Source organism: Rattus norvegicus, chromosome 20 (assembly GCF_021556685.1).
Source record: "Rattus norvegicus strain SHRSP/BbbUtx chromosome 20, alternate assembly SHRSP_T2T, whole genome shotgun sequence".
NCBI lineage: Eukaryota > Metazoa > Chordata > Mammalia > Rodentia > Muridae > Rattus > Rattus norvegicus.
Genome location: NC_141553.1, coordinates 41,648,407 through 41,662,853, shown reverse-complemented (window position 1 = coordinate 41,662,853; position 14,447 = coordinate 41,648,407).

Below are 14,447 nucleotides of genomic sequence, written 5' to 3'. Positions count from 1 at the left end.
TCCTGAATCTTAAGAAATTTCTACTTAGAATTTCCTAAATCTTAACAAGCTTCCCTCCTAGATGGGATGTTTCAGCCAGAAGGAAGCTGTTGTATAACATGAGAAGGGCCTAGATCTTGAAGAAGTAATTCTTAAGTTTTTGCATTGATTGAGAGGGAAGTGATTGTGAACATGAAAAAAATACCCTTGGAGATATGCATTTCTTTAAACTATTGATTTCTCAATCCTTAATTTCAAACAAATATCAGCAGATTCTTAATGCTGAGAGGCATATGTGAAGGTTAAGCACTGAGCCTAACAATTGCCTTGGGCTAAAAGAAAGAAATTCAAACTCTATTACGAACATGAAATCCGAGGACTGAATAAATCTATGGTGGTTTCTATCTACCCAGCTTTTGTGGATCCTCGAAGATCTACTACTAAGTATGTGAACTTAACTTGGCATTAAGTCTGGTGGACTATAAACTCCATTTGAAAAAAAAAATACTGCTCTTCAAAAAATGGCCTTTTACATAATGATGACTTGGCAAACACATACTAAATTGATGAATCTGATTTTTTAAAATTTGTCTTTTATCCTAAATGTAACATTCAAGTTAGTTAGGAGACAACTGAGAATTGACATTGTGATAGAAACCCCACACCTAGTTAAAGCTCTCACCCTTGCTGTGGATTCATCAGCAGAGAGGGGATGCAGGGAAGAAGACAGAAGTGCTTTTAAGTCTGTTCTTAACCACAGACACGTAATACCTTTGTGGAGTCTTCCAACAATTAATTGATTCCTAAGTGAGAACAAAGCCATCACGTATTTACACTTGAAATAAATGGTACACAAGAAACTCCTAATTCTCCATTGTGCAGAAAACAGAAAAAAACACAAATTAAGAACAAAAAAAAGGAAGGGAATAAATACAGAACATAGCTAGAACACAAAATTGGGGAACAAGAAAAAGGGAAGGGAATTAACACAGAACATAGCTAGAACACAAAATTCTCTTCTGGAATTTCATTATTGTTCAGAACTGTAGGACTTAATGATAGTTGAGAACTGAAATAGCAAGATGAACTGGTTTTCTATGAAGAAATAGTACTCCAGCTTCCTGACACTCTTCCTTCTAAGAGGCAGAGGTCTGGGGACAAATGTAAGAATGAGATAGAATCTGGGGACCCTGAGAGGAACAAATGAGTATACATTAAAGCATCACTGATAAGAAAGCTAGAAATGTGTGTAAGAAGCCTTTCAAAAGAATTACTGATAAAACTCAGTTCTGACAAAAGATAATAAACACAATATTAAAGTTTATACACAATACAATGAAGACAATGAAGACTCCACTGGGTACAGGTAGAATTGCTGAGTTGATAAATAAATAAGTTGATTCTGAGTCTGCCAAGTCTGAGATACACTAGAATCTATCTTCTTTGAGCTATAACGTCCTCCCTCCATAAAGCTAAGACATTAATATTTTTAATATTTTAATGAGGATTAATTAAGAAAATATAATGTGCATTGAACAGGGTGCAGGTAAGCACTATCCATACACCAGGGCTTCATTTCATCATCCCACAAGGAATTTCTAGGTTCCTCGGTTGTAAAGGATACATATTCTTCCATATGCCTTAAATTGTCCTTAGATTACTTATAATAACTAAAACAATGTAAATGCTATGTAAATCACTGAATTGCAAGTAAAATGTTTATATGCCTTCAGTGCACATGCAACTTGGTGTTTCAGGTATTTTTGATCCAAGTATAGAAGCCACAGCTACCTGGGACTACCCATACATGTCTGAAAATAGTTCCTATTCTCACAACAAAATTAGTATATGAGGTCTCCAATTCACATAAAGATACAACTATTGACAATATTTTTGGTACTGCGAGTCCATTATATTTGCTGATTATTCTCTCTCCTGACCATTGCAACATCTTATAAATTACTCAAGGCTTACCTCACTTGTTATCCCTTGCAGACATACATTTTCATGTCTAACTTATCTGGGACTTGAAATCCTCTCATCTGTCTTTTACACTACCTTTCTAATGAGTATAAATCTTACCACAAGTAGTCACTGTTTATGGTTACACTAGCCTAGTTTGCTAGCTTTTTACACATACTAGTCTGTCACATAAGATTGCAAGCAGCACAAATATGAATTATTATCCCTTTCCACTACCACTGAATCTGCAGCAGTTCATGGGGTAGAATACCTAGTACTCGATTTCAAGTTGTTTCTGTCAGGATCACCAATATGGGAGGGAGTAAAAGACTCAAATAAACCAGGAAGTCATGCAAATGAATACCAGAAAGAAATTCCCATCGAATTATGCACACACACACACACACACACACACACACACACACACACACACACACACACACACAAATAGTTGGAAATGATTGCACATATCTCTAACCTCAGAACCTAGTATTCCAGATGAAGACACAGAAAGATCAGGGGCGGGGGGTGTTAGTTTGCTTGCACATGTGCGGTGGAGGCCTGAGAACCAACAGAGGGAATCACCCCGGCTTATTCTCCACTTTGTTCATTGATTCAGGGTCTCTCAATTTAACCCAGAGCTCCATGGTTTGGGTGACCTAGCTAGCCAGCTTGCTCCAAAGAATCTCCTGCCTCCACCTTCTCAGCTACAGTTATAGCTGGGCTGCCACTGTCCCTAGGCATTTACCTGGGGCCTTGTGATCCAAACTCTTGTCCTTATGCATATTCAGCCAGCACATCACTTACTGAGCTTACTTACACCCTAGACCCAAGAAGCAAATGTTAAAGTATGCCCTTATTCAGAAATGGGAAGTGTCGGTGATATTTGCAGGAAGCTAGTCTGTCATTTGATGAAGTCACTACGTTTTCCATTATTGTGTTGTTTTGTTTTACTTTAATGTGCTGATTCTATAGCTTTACTGGCAACTTACTTTTATTTTGTTTATCTATTTATCTGGTTTACTGGAGACAGGGTTTCTTTGTACCTTCCCTAGCTTCATATTCACTACGTAGCCCAGGCTAATGTCAAACTAAAGGCCTCAGCCACCCAAATGAGAAGACGAGTGTGAACCACCACACCCAATTTACTATTGAATGTTTTGGATGACCAATTTTTCCTATCTCAAATATAGATGGAGACGAATTCTCCATCCACTTTGAGGCTTCTTGGGTTCAGTTAACTTATGCTTGACACTGCCTTTCAAAGTCCACTGACACATAAATGACTACAGTGAAGGAAGAAAACGTCAATTGACTGTGATCATGATATTTCTAAGCAAATTACTCTCACAGACTTCTGTGCAAAGCTTAGAAAAGGGGAAGTAAGTGGATGTTTAAAGTAGATAATAAAATATTGGGAAAATGAAGATGATGGCATATAGAAAAAATAAAGCTAGTTTCAAATCTTGAGAGGCACATCTCTGCTTTGAAGTGGAACATGCCATTCCCTGAGATTCTGTAACTATGACGTGTAATTCTGATAGAGCACACAATAACTGTACAGCGTTAATTGGAGTGTTCAAAACTCCTGGAAAATCTACAGCCTGGGATAGGGCCTAAATTTTTGGCAAGAAGGTGCTTAATGGGTCATCCCTACTAAGTTCTAGTCTACTGATCAATCATGTGCACCAATCAGAACAGATTTATTATTGATAATGGTGGTGGCAGAAAAACAGCCATGAGACAAGGCGAAGAAGAACCTTCACAGAACTTAGTCTCCAGTGGAATTGGTATTTTTAAAGTTCCTATCTAGAAAGACCCCAATCCCAGCCAGTCCCCCAACGTTGCTCTTATCATGTAAAACCCAACATCCTAAAACTTAAATGCTACTTTGATATGCAACGAGTTCAAACAGAATTCTGAAATCATTCTGTATCAATTCCATTTGAAACGTTTCTAGAAATGTTCTTGGCTCAGAGCAAAGCACTGATAGTGTTTCGCTTTCACAAAGAGGAGGTGGTTGCTTTTCTGTTTTCTAGGCATGGCAAAGTTCAGAGTGGCTTCAAGAGATCATCAGACTTCTGGAACTGCAATGTTCTCCGAGGAGCAACTCAATGTACAGCAGTGTGAGTAGAGCTAGACCTTCAGAACTCCAGAGATCAGCTGCAATATTAGAAACTCCGATCTGTTTTTGCCTTTACATCCCCACAACATTGACCTTTGAGTTGTTAAATAAGCTGCATGAGTGAGGCAGAAACACCTGGTCAAAGTAAGTTAAAATGAAACTACTCTTAGAACATGGGATGGAGACTTGTTTTCTTGTCCCTGGTGCCTAGAATAGATCTAGTGCATAATGGATGCTCAAGAAACATTAAGCAATTGGTGAATGAAAATGAATGCATGAATGTATCATCAATTTAATTTATAAACATTTAATTTTTAAACATTACTTTAATTTAAGATGTCTATCTACAGACAATGTCCTGGGACCGTGAGATTTAGCTTGAAGGTAACAGAATTTGATTGTTATAATAATAAATTTATTTAACCTGAAATTTCTCTTTATGATTCAATAATCTCTTTTTATGGAAGCTCACATAATGTCCCAAGAATCAGTCTATCTTATCATTCAAGTCTCTGCAAACCACTAAATGATAAGCCCAGCCGACTGGCACTCTGTGTGTATCTTAGGACTGTTTGTGGGTTTTGTTCCTGCTCATGGCATGGACCAATGTTGAAACAACACAGATTCTTTTATCTAGCTTAGGTAGGTGAAATCATCCATCTTCATCCTAAATCCAGTCTCTAATGATCCCAACCCAAGGTAATTTCTTCTTTGATTTCACATTAACAAAATGGAATTCTGTCTTTATAGTGAACGAAATCCTTGTAAAGCTCAGCCTTGAGAGAACAATGGATCCCGTCCATTTGTGTGTAAGCCGCCCTGCAAACTGCCATTCTAAAAGACAAACCAGAGTCTGCCCTGTGTTTCTCTATAGGAAAACTTTGGAACCAGCAGCCTATTTGTGGAGCAGGCGCTATAGCAGAAACTGTAGAATCTTTTATAAACATCATGTGTTAATAAAAAAGCAGATGGCCAATGAGCTGAGGCAAGAAATAGTAGATGGGACACTGACAGGAAAAGAGAGGATTCTGGGATCCTCAGGGGGATAAAAGAGAGATAAAAGAGAGAAGCAAAAAGATCCTCAGGGGGTAAGAGCAGAGACACAACAGAGATTAACTAAGGATATGGACCAGCAAGTAGATGAACTTGGAGACCCTGAGGAAGACACTGAGGGAGAAAAAAAGAAGTGGACCAGAAATGATGAAGAGATAACTATTGAAGTGGTAGACATTGAATAATTTAGATGATTAAATAAGCTAAGAGCTAGTCAGGGAAGGAGCCAAAGTTTATGGCCTAGGCATTTAATAATAACTAATTAGTCTGAGAGTCATCATTCTGGGAACAGGACTGGGAAAGGAAAAAAGACATAATATATTTACAAGAAACAAATAGAGAATGACAACCAATTTGGCTTCAGGCTTGCATTCTTCACCTTCACGTGTGTCATCATATATGTGACCAGTTGCATGAAAGTTCTTACACAAAACAGAAACTTGAACTACCTGGCTACCAGACACCAGGTGACCTGATCATAACCATCATATTTCTAGAAGATGATGTCAACAGCCCACACACCAGAAACTGTAGTGGGAGGTTTTAGTCTGCTCCTCCCCTTTTTTATGTATGCGTACTACACATCAAGTGCTCTACGATGAGACTAGATCACACCTGGCGCTACAATGAGACTAGATCATGCCTGATGTGAAGAAAGATTCTTCTGGGTCGAAGATTACTTTAAACTTAAGGGGAGTTCAGGTTATAAACATGACCTGGGGTCCATGTAAATCATTCAGATTTATGGGCTGAGGATTTCCATATTAATAACTTCATGTGATATTTGCACTTTACAAAAGATTTTTTTAAGTGAGGTAGAGTGTGAAGGGTGAATTCAGAGAGAACAGACAGCTTCTTCCACACACAGGGTTCTCTTTTCCACACCTCCCTTCTGAGGCTACAATTACTTCCCTGAAACCAACTTACTTAGTATGTTCTTTCTTGTAACACATGAGGAAAACGTGAGGCAAAAAGGCTCTAGGAGAACAAAGAAATTCTACCAACCAGAGCTTCCAGGGACTAAACCACTACCCAAGACTATACATGGACTGACCCAGGGCTCCAATTGCATATGTAGCAGAGGATAACCTTGTTGGTCACTAATGGAAGGAGAAGCCCTCAGTCCTTCCAAGGTTGGACCCCCAGTGTAAGGGAATGTCAGGGGGTAAGGGAGGGGCACACCCTTATAGAAGAAGGAGAGTGGGAGGGGATAAGTGGTTTATGGACAGGAAATTAGGAGTAACATTTGAAATATAAATAAAGAAATATCCAATAAAAAAGAAATGTAAATTTAAAAATCCAATATAAATAAATAAATAAATAAATAAATAAATAAATAAATAAGAAACAAATTCACTAACAAAGGAAACTGTAATTTCAAAATAGGATAAAGGCACCAATAATGGGCACAGTAATTTAGCAAGTATGGCAAATGAAGAAAGATGAAAATATATTAAAAATATATATATATGAAAATATATTAAACACAAACCCAACTTTGTTAATTTTGGTAAGGTAAATAGGACACTAAAAACTGAAAGTATCAGGTCCTGAGAGAAGGCTCACAGGTTGAAAACTCTTGGTAGGATTTTTTTGGAGAAAGGTCTTTTGAATTATAGTTCAGCTTGAAGCTTATATATAAGCATAGATTCTTTTTCTACACTAAAGTTAGTATCTTTGGCTTAGTACACAACTTTATTTAAAACCTGGCATTGTCATCCTCTTCCATCTCAGACCAGCACCTTCTCTGATTTTCAGTGTGTCTCCTAAGCCACTGAAATGCACGTCTGGATAGTAGCCTTCACCATACAGTACTTATACACATTCCCTAAATGTTCTGAAGGACACAACCTGGGCTTGAGTGGGTTTATTGTTCATTTGCTTGCTTGCTTGCTTTCTTGGAGGGGGCAAGTTTACTCTATGTAACCCTGATTGGTCTAGAACTCACTATGTAGACCAACCTGGTTTTAAATCAACCTACCTTTGCTTCCAGTTGCCCTCAGGATCCAAGGCATGCACCATCATACCTGGAAAGATGACTTCCATCAGATCATGTGTAGCATGCAGAATACTTTACCACATGCAACTCCATGTATTTGTCTGTCTGGATTATCAAAAGTAGTCTTCAACCTAGATAAAAAGCTCATTCTTCAGACTAAAAAGTTAGGGGAGGGGAACACCCATAGAGAAGGGGAGGGGGAGGGGTTAGGGGGATGTTGGCCCAGAAAGCAGGAAGGGGAATAACAATCGAAATGTAAATAAGAAATACTCAAGTTAATAAAGATGAAAAATAAAGTTAAAAGTGGCTAACTAATATGTGCAAGGGTAACAACTCATATAAACTGCAAATCCAGCAAGTTCAACTCCAAAACACCACGACTTTCTCACACTGGACTACGTCCTTCATTGTCTATTCTCAAGTCCCAGCCCAGTCCAGAGCATGAAGTAGATGTTCATCGAATATTTTGTTAAAGATTGGATAAAAGACCAAAGTAGACCCACCCATAGAACTCACTCATCTCTGTATCTTAGCATTCAAGAGAGATTTACTACTCATTTTAAGATTAAATTCGTTTGTTTTTCTTAACCACACATTGACCGACATGCAAAAGAGAACACTATACAGAAAGGGAACAGCACCCATTAAGTGGCAGTGAGAGTTAGCTATACTTAATAACATGTACATAGATCCAAACATTTTAAGACCTTCATGAAATATTCAAGGCTTTGTCTTTATGAAAATCTCAATGCAATTCATAAATACTAACAATATTTTTATTAAGAGCAGGAAAAACAGATTATAAAGTTAAATGATTTGACTGGGCAAAAAACTGCCAGCAAATCACTGGCTAGGACTGAAATAGATACAATAAAACTGAGATCTCAAGAGAGGAGACCTAGTTCTTCCAAGACAATTCTGCTAGTATCTCTGGTCATCTAGACTTCTCCTCCTACTCCTCCACCTCCTCCTCCTCCTCCTCCTCCCCCTCCTCCTCCTCAGTCACCGTCTTCTTCTTCTTCTTCTTCTTCTTCTTCTTCTTCTTCTTCTTCTTCTTCTTCTTCTTCTTCTTCTTCTTCTTCTTCTTCTTCTTCTTCTTCTTCCTCTTCTGTTGCTTTTCCCCTCCTCATCTCAGATCTCAGTCATGCTATTCAGCAAAAGAGAAAGGATGAAGAACAAGAAAAGAGACATCATCATGGAATTGGAAACCTGGGAAATCCCTGAATTCCTCAGGCATCATCCTTTCCCTTCCTGCTACAGTCTTGGTTACCCTGCTATGACACAGTGTGACTCAGCATTCAGAAGCTCCATATCATGGAAATGGAATGTCCTCTCAATGGGCCTAAAGGTGAAATTTGGTTTGGCACTTTAGCCAGAAACATTCTGGAAATCTAAGGTCCTCTTGACCTAATCCTCTTTTCCTCCTAAAACAAGACAAGCAAGACAGAAAGTTGATTCTGCACAAACATTTCCCAGCTTTCAACCAAGTAGAGCTTCCCTTGCGTAAATTATTTTCCCTATGGGGCCTTCCTTGTGAGAATGTAACAAGGCAATGGCAAAAATTTAAGAGAAAACGCAATTGTGTCATTCCTGCAGAAGTGCTTGGATTTTGATTATTGTTAAACATCTATTTATTACTATATAGTGGGCCTGAAATACAAAATTCTTCTTTACTCAATACATTAATCTATAATCATAGTGTTGAGTAGTTAATAAAATACAGATTAACTGGTTTTTGGCTTCCTAAAAGTAAGACTGTGATTTAGATGTGCTAAAAGTATTAGCACAAAATCAATACTTTACATATAAATATTTAAATTTTATGCAGAAAATGCATTAAGTATTTAGTGGGAGAAAGTAAAATTGTTCTAAAGTTTCAAATTAAGTAGAGTTAATTCCACAAGCAACATATTATCTTCCCCTGTTTCCTGATCTAATCACTCTAAAGCACAATGGGGAAAATTGTACAATTTGTATTAGTATAATAATTTAATATTGATTTAATCACCTATGATTGAAGAACATAGGCTGTGAATTATGGGTTTATGCTAGTGTTATAACTGTTTCCCTTTCGTATTAGCATTCCCTATGCCAGTAGTTTTCCATATTAATTTCACAGAGACCTATTTAGAATTAATTGCTAAATGAGTAAATAGCAATGTGAGTGAAAGTATATAAAAAGTATTTCAATTCATTTGAAATACAATTATACATGTGGGAATCTATTCGGGATGCATCGTGAAGTACATATAAAAGTTCTTATAAAGGTGATGTGCTATATAAGTTCTGTTTTGGTGAAAAGTACTCAAATCTACTGTAAAAACTAATGTCTACAAGAATTGAAATGTGTATCTTGTATTTCACTAAAATGTGGACACAGTAGAGAGATTATAACATCCAATTCTTCACTAAAAGTCTGAGAACTTACTAAGGGAGGAACGTCCCTCACTAACATTTTACACAAAATGAATGTGATAGGAGAAATTTTACATTGCTTTTCCTCTTCTTTGCTTTTTCCTTCTGATCCCAATCTTCAGCAGCAATCTGGGCCCCCATCTACTGGTCATTTTGAGAACTCATAAACAGCTTGTCCTGTTTCTTTGGTTTTTGCGGTTCCTTGTTGCTTGTTCCCACTTGCCCAGCATTGCACAATTTGCAGGCTTTGTGGTTTTAATGCTCAAACACAAAATAAAACCATTAGCATTTACACTTCTCTACACTGAATACTGTGGGTTTCTCTAAAATACAAGGGGAGAAAAAGATAGTGGAGCACATTATCTTCAGCTGATCTTTTCATGAAGATGTGCTATTCTGCCAGGAAGTAGAGTCCACGGAGCAGTTTCATTTGAAGAAAAATTTCTCCCACGTGGCTGTAGATCCTTTGCTCTTTATTATTTTTGCTTCTGAGTTTCCTTCTAGCGGAAGGGAAGATAGTCTGACTACATGGTCTCAAGGGTCCCTCTCAGTTTGAAAATTCTGTAGCACTATAAAATGAAGTTGAAGACAATTTCCAAGAAATATTTTATTACAAAACCTCTCTTGCCTAATTCGGGTCCTGAAACTCCAAGCTGTAACTATGCATATTCAATAGTCAAATAAGAACATTTCTTTATTACTCATAACCAGTGTACACCAGACAAGGGAAGAAACATTTTCCCGGAGATTTTGATGATATTTTTGAAGATAGCCTCACTATCCTTTGTTTTCATTCTTTTTCTTTTTCTCTTTGCTTATAATTTTATTCTTTGGATAGTTTAAATCTTCCCCCTGAGATATTAAGTCTCAAATCTCCTATCACCTGCTTGACACTATTTCAACATACTCTTAAATGGATTTCATAATTCATTTGCAATGAGCCATATTGTTTCATTTTGAATAATTAGATCTGACGTCCACAGCCAAGGGAAATGAATAGATATTTCACTTGGAATTACTTAAATTTTTTTCTTTTTTTTTTAATGCTTCTCCAAGCTAGGTGAAACTTCTATTTTAAAGAAAATCAATCTGCTTATTCCAAGGTTAAGAAACTAAATCAATCTTAGAAAAATAGGTAAGAACATGGAAAGAATCTAAGTCTTTCCTTAAAAAGAAACTAAATGGTCATTCTGAAATAAGAAGTACACCAGTTCAATATGTGTCTTTATTGTGTTCCAGTTTTAAATCACCAGAAAAGAACAAAGAAACATGTTGTAGAATCTACTCAAATTTAATGGTCATGATAGTGATGGGTTATCCTTTCAGACTCATTAGAGAAATAGAGTCTTTCTACTCTGTACTCCTTAGCATCTTCCTGATGGTATTTCCTCTGGTAACCCTACTTAAGCTACCAAACAAATCTAGTGTCTCCAATGTGCAGAGACACATGCATCCCTGTGAATTCTGCAGGCACAGTTAGTTGCTATCTGTGTCTATTCACACATGTGTATCAGGAAAATTTGTCTATGCAATGTGTCTCAAAACTCTTGCTTCTCACTTGGCTTCAGCCTCTAACAGCTAGACTTTGAACATTCTTCTCAGAGAGACACATTTTTCCTCAGAATATCAGGGTGCTAAAGACTAATGGGAAATTTCTTTGTTCTCCAACTCTTCAAGTTCATTAAAATTGACCTCCTCTTTAATTCTAATTCCAAATCCCCATCATTAGCATTTCCATTCAATTTGAAATCCCTATCCCTTTTGGTTTTCATCCTGTACTCTCCATAAACAGGCTCCTCTCCATTCTCTTCCCCTGGTTGCACCTAACTTGGGTCCAGGTCTCCTTTCTCCCACATTGTGGTGAGACTCTTAACTTTCTTTCAGCTCTTTACCATAATTTCCTGTGCAGAATCTGTGTTTGCCATATCTGCTGTCTCCTGACACACACTGACATTTTACTCTTCTTTCAGACCATGTAGAAGCACCATTTCCTGCATTTTTCTCAAGCCAGATGTCTACTTGCTGGATCGTGTTATGCAATCCCACAGCATTCCATATATCTTCATTGTCACACTCAGGACAACCATACTTACTTTCTGCATACCCCTTTCTTCTTTTCCATACATGGCAGGTAATTGATTTAAAACTATTTGACACATTTCCTATGCTTTGTTTTTCATGCTCAGGTTCCCCTCCACAAGCTAATAGATCACAAGGAAACTGCTATCTGAAGGAAGATCATTATAATTGAAAAATAAGAAAACAGAAGTCAAAATCTTGTCTTTGGAGTTTTAAACCTAAGGCCCTTGAAGTGGCCTTCAGTCTTTGAGTTTACCCAACCTAATTCCAACTTCCAGAAAGACTGAAGATTTCAAGGACACAAGGAAAAGGGACTTAGAAGTTGTCATCAAGGCCCTGTTCTGAAAAGTTAAAAGGGCAGATGGGAAGCCTTTTATATACAACTCTCCATTACTGAAACAGGAATTGCCTTGTTATTCCTAACTTGGGCCCATTCTTCTCTGAAGGGACATTTGAGTATAGGGGCACCTTTATCACCAAGAAGAGGCATCAGAGGAGGAATGTGCCAGAAGGTTTTCTCACAATAGGAATACTGTGGAGGAGAACCACCCTGAGCTGTGTAAAATTTAGGGAGATCAGTTCCACAACATTATTTTTAGAAAGATGCATCATTAGATGGGGAAGATCCAAGGTCAAGATTTCTTCCAATGGGAGTATACAGTTTGGTACATGGCCGGGGAAATAAACTCCAGTGCCACAAGACTCTCTTCAGCTTTAACATACCACAAACACTTAGAGCTGATAGAAGAAAATCCAGAATCAACTAAAACTTCTTTAAAAATAATGTTGGAACATAGGTTTGAAGCAGACAGGACACTGTGTAGAAATGAGCCCTAGAGATTCTAATCAGCAGAGGTTAGAAGTAACAGCAGAAACAACACATTTCTGCTTTCCTATAGTGTAGTTCAGAGCTCCATGGCTGCCTTAGCTACTTTCTTTCATCAAGAGCTCAGAAGTGACTTCCATTCCTAAGTTTTCTTATTGGATTTAGATGGATATTGGATTTCATCGTTCAAGAGTACTAAAAGGGTAGGGGGAACCAAGTTATCTTTCTTTCCTTTCTCTAGGTCTTCCAATATTCCCTTGCCTTTTTTATCAGTAAAAAAACTTAAGATGTAATGTTTCTTCATTTAATTTTTTTGGTTAAATAAGGTGGGTGGGGAAGTGGGTTCTGCACAACCAATTACAAGTCACAATTTAATTCTCAGAAGGAAAACCAGAGGCAAATTTTGTATACAGTTTTGTGAGCTGAGATTCACTTCTCCCATTCTGACTCCATGGCAGGGACAATGTCACCGCTATTCAACTTTACCCAAGCATCTAGCCAACTATCTGCCATTTAAGGCACTTATTAAATATTTGTTGAATGAATAATAAAATTATTAATGAGAAAGAAATTAATGATAGGAATCAGAGAAGTGCTCAATGGATAAAGGGTTTGCTGCACAAGTGTAAAGAGCTAAACTCAATCTTTAGTACCCATGTAAAAAAAACCCTGGGCACTTTTAATAGGAGTCAAAAACCTCAAAGGCAGGAAGGCAATGACATGGGAATCACTGTGCTTTTCTAGCCAATCAGTATAATAATCAGTGTAAGCTTCAAATTCACTGAGAGACACCATCTCAAAATAATGAAGGAAGACATCCATGATCAACTTCTGGCCTCCACCAATGCACACACAGGCCAGCATCCCCCCCCCACCACACACACACACACACACACACACACACACACACGCACACACACACACACACACACACACACACACACACACACACGCACACACTCATAGCAAGCAAGGAAGAAAGAAAGCAATGGATATGTTTATATGGCAGTAGACAATTTGGCATCACTTGAAGTTTTAATGTAACATCATGACAGACTCTTGTGTTGCTCACTGAGTGTTGCTGAAGCTTAGTTCTTGACACACAGTGGGACAGCAAAGTCAGCTTTTCTTGTATGTGCAGAGAGCCACAGGAATGTAACTGATAAATGGGAACAAATTTGGGCAGACATCTTCCAAACCCAAAAGTGTAAATGCTGGTGTGAGATGGAGCAAAGCCCTCATGTCTGTCACCCAGAGCAAGTGGCCACATGGGTGGTGGCTTCCCATTATCCTGGCTCACACACTGCAGTGTATATTTAGCAAAGACAACATCACAGATCCTGGACTATGTGGTTTGGTTTGGGGGAGGGGTGTTGTTTATTTGTTTTTGAAGAGAGTTTGAGGGAGAGTTTGGGTTTGAACAGGAGTTGTTTGTTTTCGTTTTGTTTTGTTTGGCATTCTGCAAAGCCCTGGTTATCCTGGAACTGGTCTTGAACTTAAATAGACCTACCAACCTGTCTTCCTTCTTTCCCACTTCTATGTTCAGCTCTCTTCTCTCTTTTATGTTCAGCTCACCCCTTTTAAGCTTCTATATAAGGAAAGAAAATATGCGGTTCTGTCTTTTTGTGCTTGGCTCGTTTGACATGCTGTTATCCAATTCCATCCATGTTCCTGCAATGGCATAATTTCTTTCTTCATTATGCTTAAATATCTCCTATTGTAATTCTCTACTTTATTGCTAAATGAAATAAGTACATTTGAGGTAACAAACAGCACTCTTTAAGGAGAAAAAAGTACTCTGGGTTTGGTAATGCATGTATACCATGGACTGGGGACATGGAAGCAGGATAATTTGAGGACTAAGTATACACAACAAACCCTGTAAGAACACATAAAGGGAAAGGAAAGATTAAGCTCAGAGTTTAGTGGTACAACTTTGCACTGCAGAATGGTGCTATAGATCTTAAAACATTGCTGTGGTCAAGGGTTTAAAATATTTATAGATGTTC